Below are 13,716 nucleotides of genomic sequence, written 5' to 3'. Positions count from 1 at the left end.
GTTAACTTTAAATTACATTTTCCTTTGAGGACTTGATAGGACCCTAGAGCAGTGGTCCCCCATTTTTTTTTGATGGAATAGTCAAGTCAGTAAAGTTTGAGCCCATGCTCCAATATTTGAATAATTTGTAAATTACATACACGTGCATTGTAATACATAGACAAAAGTAGAAAACTTTAAAGCAACTAAAAGCTAAATACAAACAAACCGATAATATCTTCCTGCAGGCAGCACACTTTGAGAATCACTACTGTATCCCCAAGCCACACAAATGTCTGAATGTTTTCTTCCCCATCTTGTTCTGGTAAATGTCTACCATCCTTCAAGATTCAAGTCAAATGATGTTCTTTTCGTACCACTTTGTTCATTCACTTATAGTACAGCACTTACATTTTTTATTCTCTGTCTTCTTTCCACTGTGTGCCAACCTCCCACTATCCTCTAATACGTTCTTCCCTCAATTCACACACAACTAATAATGGAAGTTATTAGTTCCAAAATGGCAATTGTTTTGTCTTTGTCATATTTGAACACTCGTGCCACAAGAGTGATGGCATTTAGTGAGTTCAAAAAATGATTGTTTGCTAGTTAAATGAGTGAATGAATTGCATTACTGGTGGATGTAAATAAGTAAAAGACAACTCAAGTTTAAAGCAACACAACATGTCAGTACAATATCAATATGTGTTAATTTATTGCACATTATGTGCTTAAGTGAATAACTGATAAAAATGGTAACTACTTTGCCTCTAAAAAATTTATCACTTCTTTCTTATTTGGATTCTGAGTTCTATGAGTATTATTATCAGTTGTGTGGGCTTCAAGATCAATATTAGAAAATGGGTTAATAGAAGTAAAATAATTAACCACTTAAAAAATATCAATAGCTGTATGAAAAGTTTTGATAATATTAGCATTTGTTCATTCATGATAAAGACTCTTAGATGCTCAAAATAGAAGGGAATTTCCTTAACCTTAGAAGATATCTGAAAGAAACACCAAACCTAATAGTGAAACACTGAAACCATTCCCTTCTGAGCAGGAACAAGACAGGATGTCTGTTATTGCCACTTCAATAGAACTCTGTACCTGAATTTTAGGTAATTCAAAACAGCATAAATCTTGGAATGAATATGGTACCTACTTTGCCTCTAAAAAATATATCACTTCTTGCTCATTTGGATTCTGAGTTCTATGAGTATTATTATCAATTGTGTGGGCTTCAAGATCAATATTAGAAAATGGGTTAATAAAAGTAAAATAATTAACCAATAATTATTTATAGATAATTTAATTTGTGATTATTTATAGATGAGATTACATGTGAAAAAAATCTAAAACGTCTGTATCTCTTTGGCTCTGAAGCAACTCCAAAATGCTTCCCCCTTTAAAGGACTCCAATAAACCAATCAAGACCCACTTTAGTGGGTAGAATCACATCTCCATCTAATCAAAAGGTCACACCCTCAATTGGATGTGTCACATCGCCAAAGAAACAATCCAAAGTTTCCACCCCACAATATTGAATCAGGATTAAAAGAAACGTGGCTCCCTCCACAAGAGTGGATCAGGAAAAAGGACATGGCTTTTCTGGGATACATAACAGCTTCAAACTGGCACATCCAGTAAAACAGATTAAGGCCCACCCAACTTCAAATGGACTGAAATTTAACTAAAAATAAGATGTGAAAAGGTCTCATTTAAAATGGATTCACACATTTAAGATTAAGAACATGGAATATGGGTGGATTATGATTAAAACTGTCTTACGTTAGGGTTATATAATTCAACCCAACACAGTAGAATTATTCAGAATAGACAAAAATAGAAGAACAGAAATACCCATCCATATTAGAATGGAATCTAAACAGTCATATATAGATGCAATGGAATACTAATACTATACACAAGTGAAACTGCAACAACATGATTCCCGAAAATCTAATGTTGACCAAACAAAACACAGATAGCAGAAGTGTATATACAGTATGATTCCATTTCTATAAAGTTAAAAATGATATAAAACTAATTTATATTATTTATAAATAGGGCAGAACTAAAAGGAAAACCAAGGAATAATGAACAGGGCTATAGATTTAGGGGGAGAAAATGGAATGGCTTTGAGAATGGATACATATAGGCCCTCACAGTTTACATTTTTTCCCCCAAAAATGGATTGTGGGTACCCACATGTTTGTCAGAATTTTTTATGGTACCCTACATTTATTTTTATAAATATCTTTTATTACTTAACATTTGTGGTATGCAGAATTCTAAGATGGTCTTTGAAATCCCCAATCCCCTGATATACAAGTCTTTTGAGTGGGGACAACAATTGTAAATATGATGGAATATATAGTCACTGCCTTGATTGGGTTACATTATATAGGAAACTTGATAGGTAAGTCACTGTTGATATTACTTTATATAAGACTCCATTTTAGTGGGCCAGGGAGAGAGATTCTCTGGCTGGCCATGAAATACAGCAAAATGCCCTGTTGTGGAGAGGGTATAAGGCAAGGATTTGAGAGCCACTAGTAGGAGTGGAGCATGTCCCCAGCTGACAACAAAAAAATGGGACCTCAGTCATACAATTCCAAGAAGGTGAATTATCCCAACAACCTGAGGGAGCTTGGAAAAGGATATTTCTTTAGTCCAATCTCCGAACAAGGACGCAGTTCGCCATCACCTTGATTTTAGCCTTGTAAAACCCTAAAACATACACTAAAATCATGCTAAACTCCTGGCACACAAAAACGGAGGTTAAAAAAAAAATGTTGTTTTAAATAGTTAATTTTGTGATCGTTTTTTTACGCAGCCCTAGGAAACTAATACAGTATTTGATGAAAACGAATTTAGAAGATTGTATCATCTTTGTGAAAATTCAAATATTTATCCATTGATTCTTTAAGTAGACTAGCCATTCATTAACCAGCCATCATAACGAACACATGACAAGACTAAAGAACTTTAAAGTCATGGAATGTAAAATTTTGATTTGCTATGTCAAACCAAAACAAAGCCAGCCACAGTGGAGATGGATAAACATTGGGATGAAGAAAACTAGGTACTCTATGAAATAAAAAGCCCCTTAGTGACATAAATAAAAAGTAATGTTATAGATTGGCAATTCATACTGTGTAGTGTAAATGGCAATGGCGTCTTGTCCAGTCCCTTTTACTGGTTGATCCTATGCCCAGCTGCTGTGCTGAGTCTGCTAATGATCCCATTCACTGGCTGGAGTTGCCTGTCTGGGAGACTACACGTGCCCCACCCCCACTCTATCCCCCACAGTCAGCTGCTGACTAAAGGCCAGCTCCCTTGCTTCAAGGCAAAGACAATTAATTGTTCATGACTTTTCCTTCAAAGTCCCCCAGCTCCAATCAAACCACAGATTAGGCTAAAACTTCAGTTTACCTAAAACCATATCTTTACTTGACACTTTCTCCTTCACTATCCTTCTTTCCTCACTCCCTCAGAAGTGTTTTCCCCACGCCCCTGAAGAGTACTCCTTCAATAAATCTGAAGCTTTACTTCTACAGAACCTAAACTAAGTTCAATACGTCTATGATAGACTTTCAAAGACTACTATATTTGAAGTGCTTACCTTCTTGTGGGGTTGTTGGTAACTAGAAAGTAAAGGTAATTTTAAAAAATTCAGGGTGATTTCTATTTAGAAAAGCACTATATCTTCCAACATATTGCTCATGTTTTCTAAATTATTTTCATAGTTGTAGATTTGCATGCAGTTGTAAAAATAATACAGAGATTGCATGTACACTTTCCCAAGTTTCTCTCAATAATTACATCTAGCAAAGCTATAGTACAATATCACAACCAGGGAATGACATTAATATAATACACTGTATTAATCACTTTACTGATTTTATTTTGATCAATTACATTGATCTTGTTTTGATTTCCTAGTTTTATTTGTATTCATTTGTGTATGTGTTTGTGATGTGTGTGTGCTTAGTTCTATGCAATTTTACCATGCACGTAAATTTCTGGGTTCTCTATCCTATTCCATTGATCTTCTATCAATACTACACTGTCTAGATTATTGAAACTGTATATAAGTCTCAACATAAGTAGAGTGGATTCCTACCACCTTATTCTTCTACAAAATATTTTATAAAAAGCAGGCCAGGGGGTGCAAGGGTAGTTCAGTGGTAGAATATTTGCCTGCCATGAGGGAGACCCGGATTCAACTCCTGTTCCATGTACTTCCCCAAACAAAGCAAACCAAAAAAATTCAACAAAAGGTGCTGCAATAGTGGGATACTCACATGGAAAAATAATGAAATGTGACCCCCACCATACAGAATACAAAAAAAAAAAAGCAGGCCTATTTTATTTATAGATTTTATTCAATTATTTAGAATAGCCCCCATGAAAACAACAACAAAATGAGCAGTTTTTGGAAAACCATCAGTAGAGGAAGAGAAAAACACTCCCAAAATCTAAGATACAAAATGAATACTTTATAGTTGCATATTAAACATTTGCTCAGAACAATTTTATCTTTTTTTAAAATTTTTAATGGAATAATTAGGTAAAAGAAAACACAGCAAAGATACCATTGACAATTAACATATTGGCATATGAAATGTATTCTGTTGGGCTCAAATATGAGGCAAAACTAGGTGTGGTTAAAACCATTAATTATTCTTGCTGACTTTTTAATAATTATTTTTTTATTACAGAAGGTGTAGGTTTACATAAAAAGTCACATAAAAAATACAATCTTCTTGTATACTTTGTTGACATTTTGCATTAGTGTGATGCCTTGTTATATTTGAAGAAAGAATATTAAAATAGTACTATTAACTATAGTCCATAGTTTACATTAGGTGTATTTTCCCATATACCATCCTATCATTAAAACCTCGCATTAGTGTGAAATATTTGTTGTAATTCATGAAAGAACATTCTTATACTTGTATTGTTAACCCCAGTCTGTTGACAACAGGGTTCACTGTGCTACAGAGTCCCTTGTTTTATTTTCTAATTCCATTCTAGTAACATACACAACCCAAAACTTCCCCATCCCACCACATAACGTACATAATTCAGTGTTGTTGATTACACTCACAATCATGTGCTACCATCACTACCATCCATTTTCAAACCTTTACAATAAACCTAAATAGAAATGCCATACAAATTAAGTATCAGCTCCTCATTCTCTATTCTATTCTTTTCCCTGGAAATCTATATCAGTGAGCTCATACAATATTTGTCCTTTTCTGTCTGGCCTATTTCACTCGACATGATGTCCTCAAGGTTCATCCATGTTGTTGTATGCATTAGAACATCATTCTTTTAATAGTTGAATAATATCCCATTGTATGTATATGTCAGATTTTGTTTATTCATTCATCAGTTGATGGACACTTAGGTTGTTTCCATCTTTTGGCAATTGTGAAAAATGCAGCTATCAACATATATGTGCAAATGTCTGCTTGAGTCTCTCCTTTCACTTCTTCTGGATATATACCTATTAGCAGGATTGTCAGACCATTTGGCAATTCTATACTTGGCTTCCTGAGGAATCATCAAACTCTCTTCCCCAGCAGTTGCACCACTTTACATTCCCAATAGCAGCAAATGTTTTCCTCTTTCTACACACCCTTTCAAGCATTTGTAGTTTTTTTATTTTATTTTATTTTTTTATATAGTGGCCATTCTAGTAGGTATAAAATGATATCTCATGGTTTTCATTTGAATTTCCCTAATAGCTAGTGAAGTTGAGCATCTTTTCATGTGCTTTTTAGCCGTTTGTATTTCTTCCTTGGAGAAATGTCTATTCAAGTCTTTTCTCCATTTTTTAATTAGTTTGCTTGTCCTTTTACTTTTGAGTTACAGGATTTCTTTATATATACTGGATATTAAACCCTTATTGGATACGTGGCTTCCAAATATTTTCTCCCGTGATGTAGGAGGTTGCCTTTTCACTTTTTTGACAAAGTACTTTGAAGCACCAAAGTTTTTAATTTTGAAAAGGTTCCATTTATTTATTTTGTCTTCTGTTGCTTGTGCTTTGGTGTAAGGTCAAAGAAAACACTGCCTGTCAAAAGATCTTGAAGATGTTTTCCAACATTTTTTTCTAGGAGTTTTATGGTCCTGGTTCTTATAGTTAGGCCTTTGATCCATTTTGATTTAATTTTCGTATAAATTTTAAGATAGGTCTCCTCTTTCATTCTTTTCCCTATGGTTATCCAGTTCTTCCAGCACTATTTGTTAAATAAACTATTCTTTCCCAGTTGAGTGGACTTTGCAAACTTGCCAAATATCCATATGCTATAGATATGAGGATCTATTTCTGAACTCTAAATTTGATTTCTTTGGTCAATATTTCTATCTTTATGAAAGCACTATGCTGGTTTGATGACAGTTGCTTTGTAAAATGCTTTAAAGTCAGGAAGTGTGGGTCCTCCAATTTTGTTCTTTTTCAAGATGTTTTTGGGCTATTTTGGGGCCCCCTGCCCTTCCAAATAAAGTGAATAATAATTTCCCTTTCTGCAAAGCAGTCTGCTTTGGAATTTTGATTAGGATTGCACGAAGTCTGTAAATCAATTTGGGTAAAATTCACATCTTAACATTAGTTAGTCTTCCACCCATAAACATGGACTGTCCTTCCATTTATTTATGTCGTCTTTGATTTCTTTTAACAATATTTTGTAATTTTCTGCATGCAAGTCCTTTACATCCTTGGTTAAATTTATTCCTAGATATTTGACTCTTATTTGCTGTTGCACATGGAATTTTGTTTTAATTTCCTCCTGAGATTGCTTGTTACCAGTGTATAGAAACACTACTGATTATTGCATGTTGATTTTGTACCCTGCCACCTTGCTGAAGCTTTTTATTAGCTCTAATAGCTTTATTGTAGATTTTTCGGGACTTTCTCTATATAGGATCATGTCATCTGCAAATAATGAAAGTGTTACTTTGTCCTTTCCAATTTGGATGTCTTTTATTTATTTTTATTGCCTTATTGCTCTGGTTAGAAGTTCTCTCACAGTGTTGGATTGTGGCAATTATTCTTTGTCCTTCAAAGAATTGGCATGGGAAGAGAAAAACCTTTCACAGGAAGTCAAAAAGCAAGGAAGTCTCTGTCCCCAGCCAGAGTCCTGAGTTTATTTTTTATTCACTATTTATGGGATAAAGGGGCCATTTGGGGTTAAGCTACGCTTTGATCACCAGGGTAGGTTCCCGATTTCCTTTAGGAGGTAACTTTAATCTTAAGAACAAAGCAGGAATTTTCCCGTGCATAGGAGGAAGTGTTCCAGATAACCAAATGCCACAGATAAGCAAAGCAGGTGGATATGCAAATGAAACAGATAAGCAAAGCAGTCAAATATGCAAATGGACAGATAAGCAAAGCAGACAAACATCTTGAGCTATGTATTAGTTAGGGTGCCCTAGTGAAACAGATCTACAGCAAAACACTCACAAATATAACATTTATAAAAGTGTCTCATGTAACCGTGGGAACGCAGAGTCCAAAATCCTCAGGCAGGCTGTGAAACTGATGATTCCCATGGAGGGTCTGGACAAACTCCACAGGAGAGGCTCCCTGGCTGATGCTAAGCAGAAAGAGAGTCTGTCTCTTTTGAATCGCTCCTTCAAAGTCTTTCAGTGATTAGATTAAGCATCACTCATCACAGAAAACACTCCCCTTGGCTGATTACAAATGGAATCAGCTGTGGATGCAGCTGATGTAATCATAATTTAATTCTATGAAATGTCCTCATTGCAACAGACATGGCCAGCACTTGTCTAACCAGACAAACAGGTACCACCACTTGGCCAAGGTGACATATGAACCTCATCATGACAGTCCACCGTTTGTCAACTTGGCAGCTATACATATCACCTTAAACCATACCTAATTTCTAAATAAAAAACAATAAAACACACATTTTTTTTCTTTCACCTAACAATACTCAACTGTCCTGCATATAACTGGAAACACATTAAATCTCTCCAGAATACGGTACAAGTCCTTGGGTAATAGTAATTCTTAAACTTGATATCTTACAATTTAAATAGTATAGCAAGAATAACACAGCTTTACAGTCCTTGTTCCTGTAACTGATAGCAAGGTCGTAGTTCATATCACTACCTTCTTCCACCACCCATTCCATATTCCCTTTACCCTCAGCAAGGACTTCAGCTGGCCGTGGTTCTTTGCCTGGTGGGCTGACCCAAACCTTCACTCCTGAAGTTTCAGAGCCATTGGTAGTCCTGCCTGGATTGGGCTGTTGCAGTTTCCACTGATTTTAATCGCAGGGCATGGTGGTACTTAAAGACGCCCTAGGGGATCTCCTATATTCCAGGAAAAATTCTTCTTTACCTCCATTGTGTGGTTGCAGTCCTATTTCCCCCTGATAGTCAGGGTCGATCACCCCAGACAATAATATAACCCCCTTCTTGGCTTGTTGATCCAGGGGCATGAGTAACCCAAAGTGACCAGGTGGCAGTCTTAGATTCCAGTTCAATGGAATCATTGTTCCAGGTGGAAGCACTCCCCCTTTTGGAACTAAAACCTGTAGACCAGCGAGCTTCAGGTCGCAGGGACAGGAAGCAAAAATTTTCCTAGTGGATCACTAGGGGTAATAGTGAGTGGTACCATTTCCGTTTCCACCCCTTGGTTCCTGGACCCATGGATCCTGGCTATGGGAGAAACAGCACCATACAGTGGATGCTGATTCGGAGCATATTCAGCTTCCTGGAGAACATTACCCCAGCCCTTAAGGTATTGCCACCTAGTTGGCACAATAATTGAATTTTCAAAAGGCCGCTCCACCATTCTATCAATCCAGCTGCTTCTGGATGATGGGAAATAGGGTAAGATGAGAGAATTCCATGAGCATGTGCCTATTCCCACACTTCATTTGCTGTGAAGTGTGTTCCTTGATCAGAAGCAATGCTGTGTGGAATACCATGACAATGGATAAGGCATTCTGTAAGCCCATGGATGATAATTTTTCCAGAAGCATTGTTTGCAGGGAAGCAAACTCATATCCAGAGTATGTGTTTGTTCCAATTAGAACAAACCACTGCCCCTTCCATGAAGGGAGTGGTCCAATGTAATCAACCTGCCACCATGTAGCTGGCTGGTCACATTGGGGAATGGTGCCATATTGGGGGCTGAGTGTAGGTCTCTGCTGCTGGCAGATTGGGCACTCAATAGTGGCTGTAGCCAAGTTAACCTTAGTGAGTGGAAGTCCATGCTGCTGAGCCCATGCATAACCTCCATCCCTACCACCATGACCACTTTGTTCATGAGCCCATTGGGCAATGACAGGAGTTGCTGGGGAAAGAAGCTGACTAGTATCCATGGAATGGGTCATCTTATCCACTTGATTATTAAAATCTTCCTCTGCTGAAGTCACCCTCTGGTGCACATTCACATGGAACACAAATATGTTCATGTTTTTAGCCCACTCAAAAAAGTATCTACATACTTCTTTCTCAGACCTCTTTGTCACCAATTTTCCAGTTATGGTCTTTCCAAGTCCCTGACCATCCAGTCAAACCATTAGCAACAGCCCATGAGTCAGTATACAAATGCACCTCAGGCCAGTGTTCCTTCCAAGCAAAATGAACAACCAGGTGCACTGCTCGAAGTTCTGCCCACAGGGAGGAGTTCCTCTCACCACTGTCCTTCAAGGACACCCCAGAAAGGGGTTGTAATGCTGCAGCTGTCCACTTCCGGGTGGTACCTGCATATCGTGCTAAACCATCAGTAAACCAGGCATGATTTTTCTCTTCTTCAGGCAATTCACTGTAAGAAACTCCCCAAGAAGCCGTAGCTTTGGTCTGGGAAAGAGAAGGTAATGTGGCAGGAGTGGAGACCATGGGCATTTGGGCCACTTCTTCATGTACCTTACTTGTGCCTTCAGGACCTGCTCTGGCCCTATCTTGTATATACCATTTCCATTTTACAATGGAGTGCTGCTGCACACACCCAACTTTAAGACTTGGTGGGTCAGACAACACCCAGCTCATGATAGGCAAGTCAGGTCTCATGGTAACTTGGTGGCCCACAGTTAAGTATTCAGTCTCTGCTAAGGCCCAGTAACAGGCCAAAAGCTGTTTCTCAAAAGGAGAGTAGTTGTCTGCAGCAGATGATAAGGCTTTGCTCCAAAATCCTAAGGGTCTGCATTGTGATTCTCCTATAGGGCCTGCCAAAGGCTCCAAACAGCATCTATATTTGCCACTGATACTTCCAGCACCATTGGATCTGCTGGATCATATGGCCCAAGTGGCAGAGCAGCTTGTACAGCAGCCTGGACGTGTGGCAGAGCCTTTTCTTGTTCAGGTCCCCACTCAAAATTAGCAGCTTTTCTGCTCACTTGATAAATGGGCCTGAGTAGCACACCCAAATGAGGAATATGTTGTTGCCAAAATCCAGAGACCAACTAGACATTGTGCCTCTTTTTTTGGTTGTAGGAGGGACCAGATGCAGCAACTTATCCTTCAATTTAGAAGGGATGTCTCAACACGCCCCACACCACTGGAAACCTAGAAATTTCACTGAGGTGGAAGGCCCCTGTATTTTTGTTGGGTTTATCTCCCATCCTCTGACACGCAAATGCTTTACCAAAAAGTCAAGAGTAGTTGCTACTTCTTGTTCACTAGGTCCAAACAACAGGATATCATTAATATAATGGACCAGTGTGATATCTTGTGGGAGGAAGAAACGTCAAGGTCCCTGTGAACAAGATTATGACATAGGGATGGAGAGTTGATATACCCCTGAGGTAGGACAGTGAAAATATATTTCTGACCTTGCCAGCTGAAAGCAAACTGTTTCTGGTGGTCCTTACTAACAGCTATTGAGAGAAAAGCATTTGCCAGATCAATAGCTGCATACTAGGTACCAAGTTTGCTCAAACAATGATACCACATCTGGAATAGCAGCTGCAATTGGAGTTACTACGTGGTTGAGCTTACGATAATACGCTGTCATCTTCCAAGACCTATCTGTTTTATGCGCAGGCCAAATAGGAGAGTTGAACGGGGATGTGGTGGGAACCACCACCCCTGCATCCTTCAAGTCCTTAAGAGTGGCAGTAATCTCTGCAGTCCTTCCAGGAATCCGGTATTGCTTTTGAATTTCTATTTTGCTTGCTAGGGGCAGTTCCAGTGGCTTCCACTTGGCCTTTCCCACCATAATAGCCCTCACTGCATGAGTTAGAGAGCCAATGAGAAAATTTTAAGTGCATTCTTTTTCATTCTCCTCCCTATTTTATTGGGCATTGTTTTGATTATATGCTTTACGATTTAGCTAGAAGAATGAATATTAGTTTGTGATTTTTATGTGAAATCAGCAGCTTGAGGGTGGGAAATGCCAAGTTACATGCCCAGGTGAAAAGAGACCTAATGTAGATACTTTTGGTATTGCTTCTACCTTAGTGATTTGGATGAAAAGATTAGCTGCCATGGTTTTGTGGCTCACGATAAAAGGAGATCTCTTCTCCCACCCCCGACACACACACATTTTTCTGAGAGGAAATATTACATTCTCACATAGGGTGCATTTTGAGGCTAGCATCATTTTTCCTGAATAATCCATGCACAGCAATTTCATACTAATGTGGTGATTTTACTTACATGAATATGCTTAGGAAAAAAACATAAGATTTTCTTTTTTGTAGTGTGCAAATTCAATTATGTTGTCTGTTACCCAAAAATTCTTCAGTGGTTATTCATATTAAGAGACATGCAATATATCTAACTGACATGGTTCTTCTTGACCTGGTTTCCGTATACCTCTCCAACTCCTGTTAATTCATCTCCCTGGACTGTGAACTTCTAACTTCATTTTCCAACTGTATTGAGCTCCTTGCCATTTCCTGAGCTTAAGACACTCTCACTTATCCACACATGTGCATACTTTATTGTTTCTCCCAGAAAACGTACCTCATTCAAATGAAAGCAAATTTCAGTCTCATAGTTAAAAACACATATTGCAGCCTTAATTTTTAAAAGTACTACTCAAATTGAAAGTGACCACTTCTTGTGATCCCAGTTATATGAAAAACTGCAAGTGTGTAGAAAAAAACTCAGAGAAATTCATTAAAATGTAGATTTTGGTTGTCTCTAGGTGGTAAGATTACAGATTTCATTTTCTTCTCTATGCTTTCAGAAGTTTTCTAAAATGACATATTATTTTAACAGAAAAAAAACTTAATAAAATACATGGGGAAAATAATTTATGTGTTAAAAATATACCAGGAATATCTCTATATCCTAATCTACTTGATTCCTGAATTAATCTTAGAAGAGTTTGCTCAATAAAACAGGATACTGAGGAATAGTCACGTTTGCTCAACTGAGGCCTTCACACGCAAAAATTTTTTTTTCCTTTAGCCACTAGATGGCAACCTCTTTACATGAATACATTGCTGAAGGGCCTTTTGGGGGCTGCATGATTTTCATAAATTTTTTTATTTTGTAGCTAACAAATGATAATATATGGTTGTGCTTATTTGAAAGGATGTATGGACCCTAGAAAAGCCGTGTTTTAATCAAAATCCCATTTCGTAAAGGCAGAATAATCCCTATTCAATACTGTATGTTTGAATCTGTAATTAGATCATCCCCCTGGAGATGTGATTTAATCAAGAGTGGTTGTTAAACTGGATTAGGGGAGATGTGCCTCCACCCATTTGGGTGGGTCTTGATTGGTTTACTGGAGTCCTATAAAAGAAGAAACATTTTGGAGAATGAAGGAGATTCAGAGAGAGCAGAGCAGAACGATATAGCCATGAGAAGCTAAGTACACCAGCCAGTGACCTTTGGAGATGAAGAAGGAAAATGTCTCCCTGGGAGCTTCATGAAACCGGAAGCCAGGAGAGAAAGCTAGCAGATGACAATGTGTTGGCCATGTGCCCTTCCAGCTGAGAGAGAAACCGTGAACTTCATCGGCCTTCTTGAACCAAGGTATCTTTCCCTGGATGCCTTTGATTGGACATTTCTATAGACTTGTTTTAATTGGGACATTTTCTCAGCCTTAGAACTGTAAACTAGCAACTCATTAAATTCCCCTTTTTAAAAGCCATTCCGTTTCTGGTATATTACATTCTGGCAGCTAACAAACTAGAACAATGGTTTATATAGAGAAGATATTTAAAAATTCAGCAAGAAAATTGTGTTTTTAATTGTCTGAAATGTAAGCTAATTTTCCCATAAATACCTCACACTTACTGGTATCCATTCTAATTAGCGCCACCCCACCACTGAAAAATGACAGAGATTCCTTTCACCTTTAAATTTCTTCTGGCTTTTACTCTTGATTTAGATCTTTTATGAAGCTGCTTGAGCACACCTTTTCTTATTAAATCTTATTTTCTTTTTTCTTTTCTGCCCATGTGTTGGGCTTACAGATGGAATTAATTATTATTTCTGGCTAAGGGTGGTGTCATCCTCCTTCTCTATACCAGCTCCACAGAGGCAGAGACTTAAGATTTGGCATTTCTGGGAAGCAAAATTGAACCAAACTTTCCCAAATGGGAGAGTGGTAGGAGAAGGAATATTTCTGTAGGAAATGTTCTGATGGTACAAATCTTGCTTAAAATAATGTCTTCAGTCAGGAATATTAATGAATATTTGCAAGATTTTAGAGCATAATATATGCTTAAGCAAAATTTTAAGAAGAGTGCCTGTTTTTCATCATTGTTTACATAAAAAGATATTACA

The sequence above is a fragment of the Tamandua tetradactyla genome, chromosome 7 (assembly GCF_023851605.1).
Source record: "Tamandua tetradactyla isolate mTamTet1 chromosome 7, mTamTet1.pri, whole genome shotgun sequence".
Classification (NCBI taxonomy): domain Eukaryota; kingdom Metazoa; phylum Chordata; class Mammalia; order Pilosa; family Myrmecophagidae; genus Tamandua; species Tamandua tetradactyla.
Note: the sequence above shows the minus strand (reverse complement) of the source record.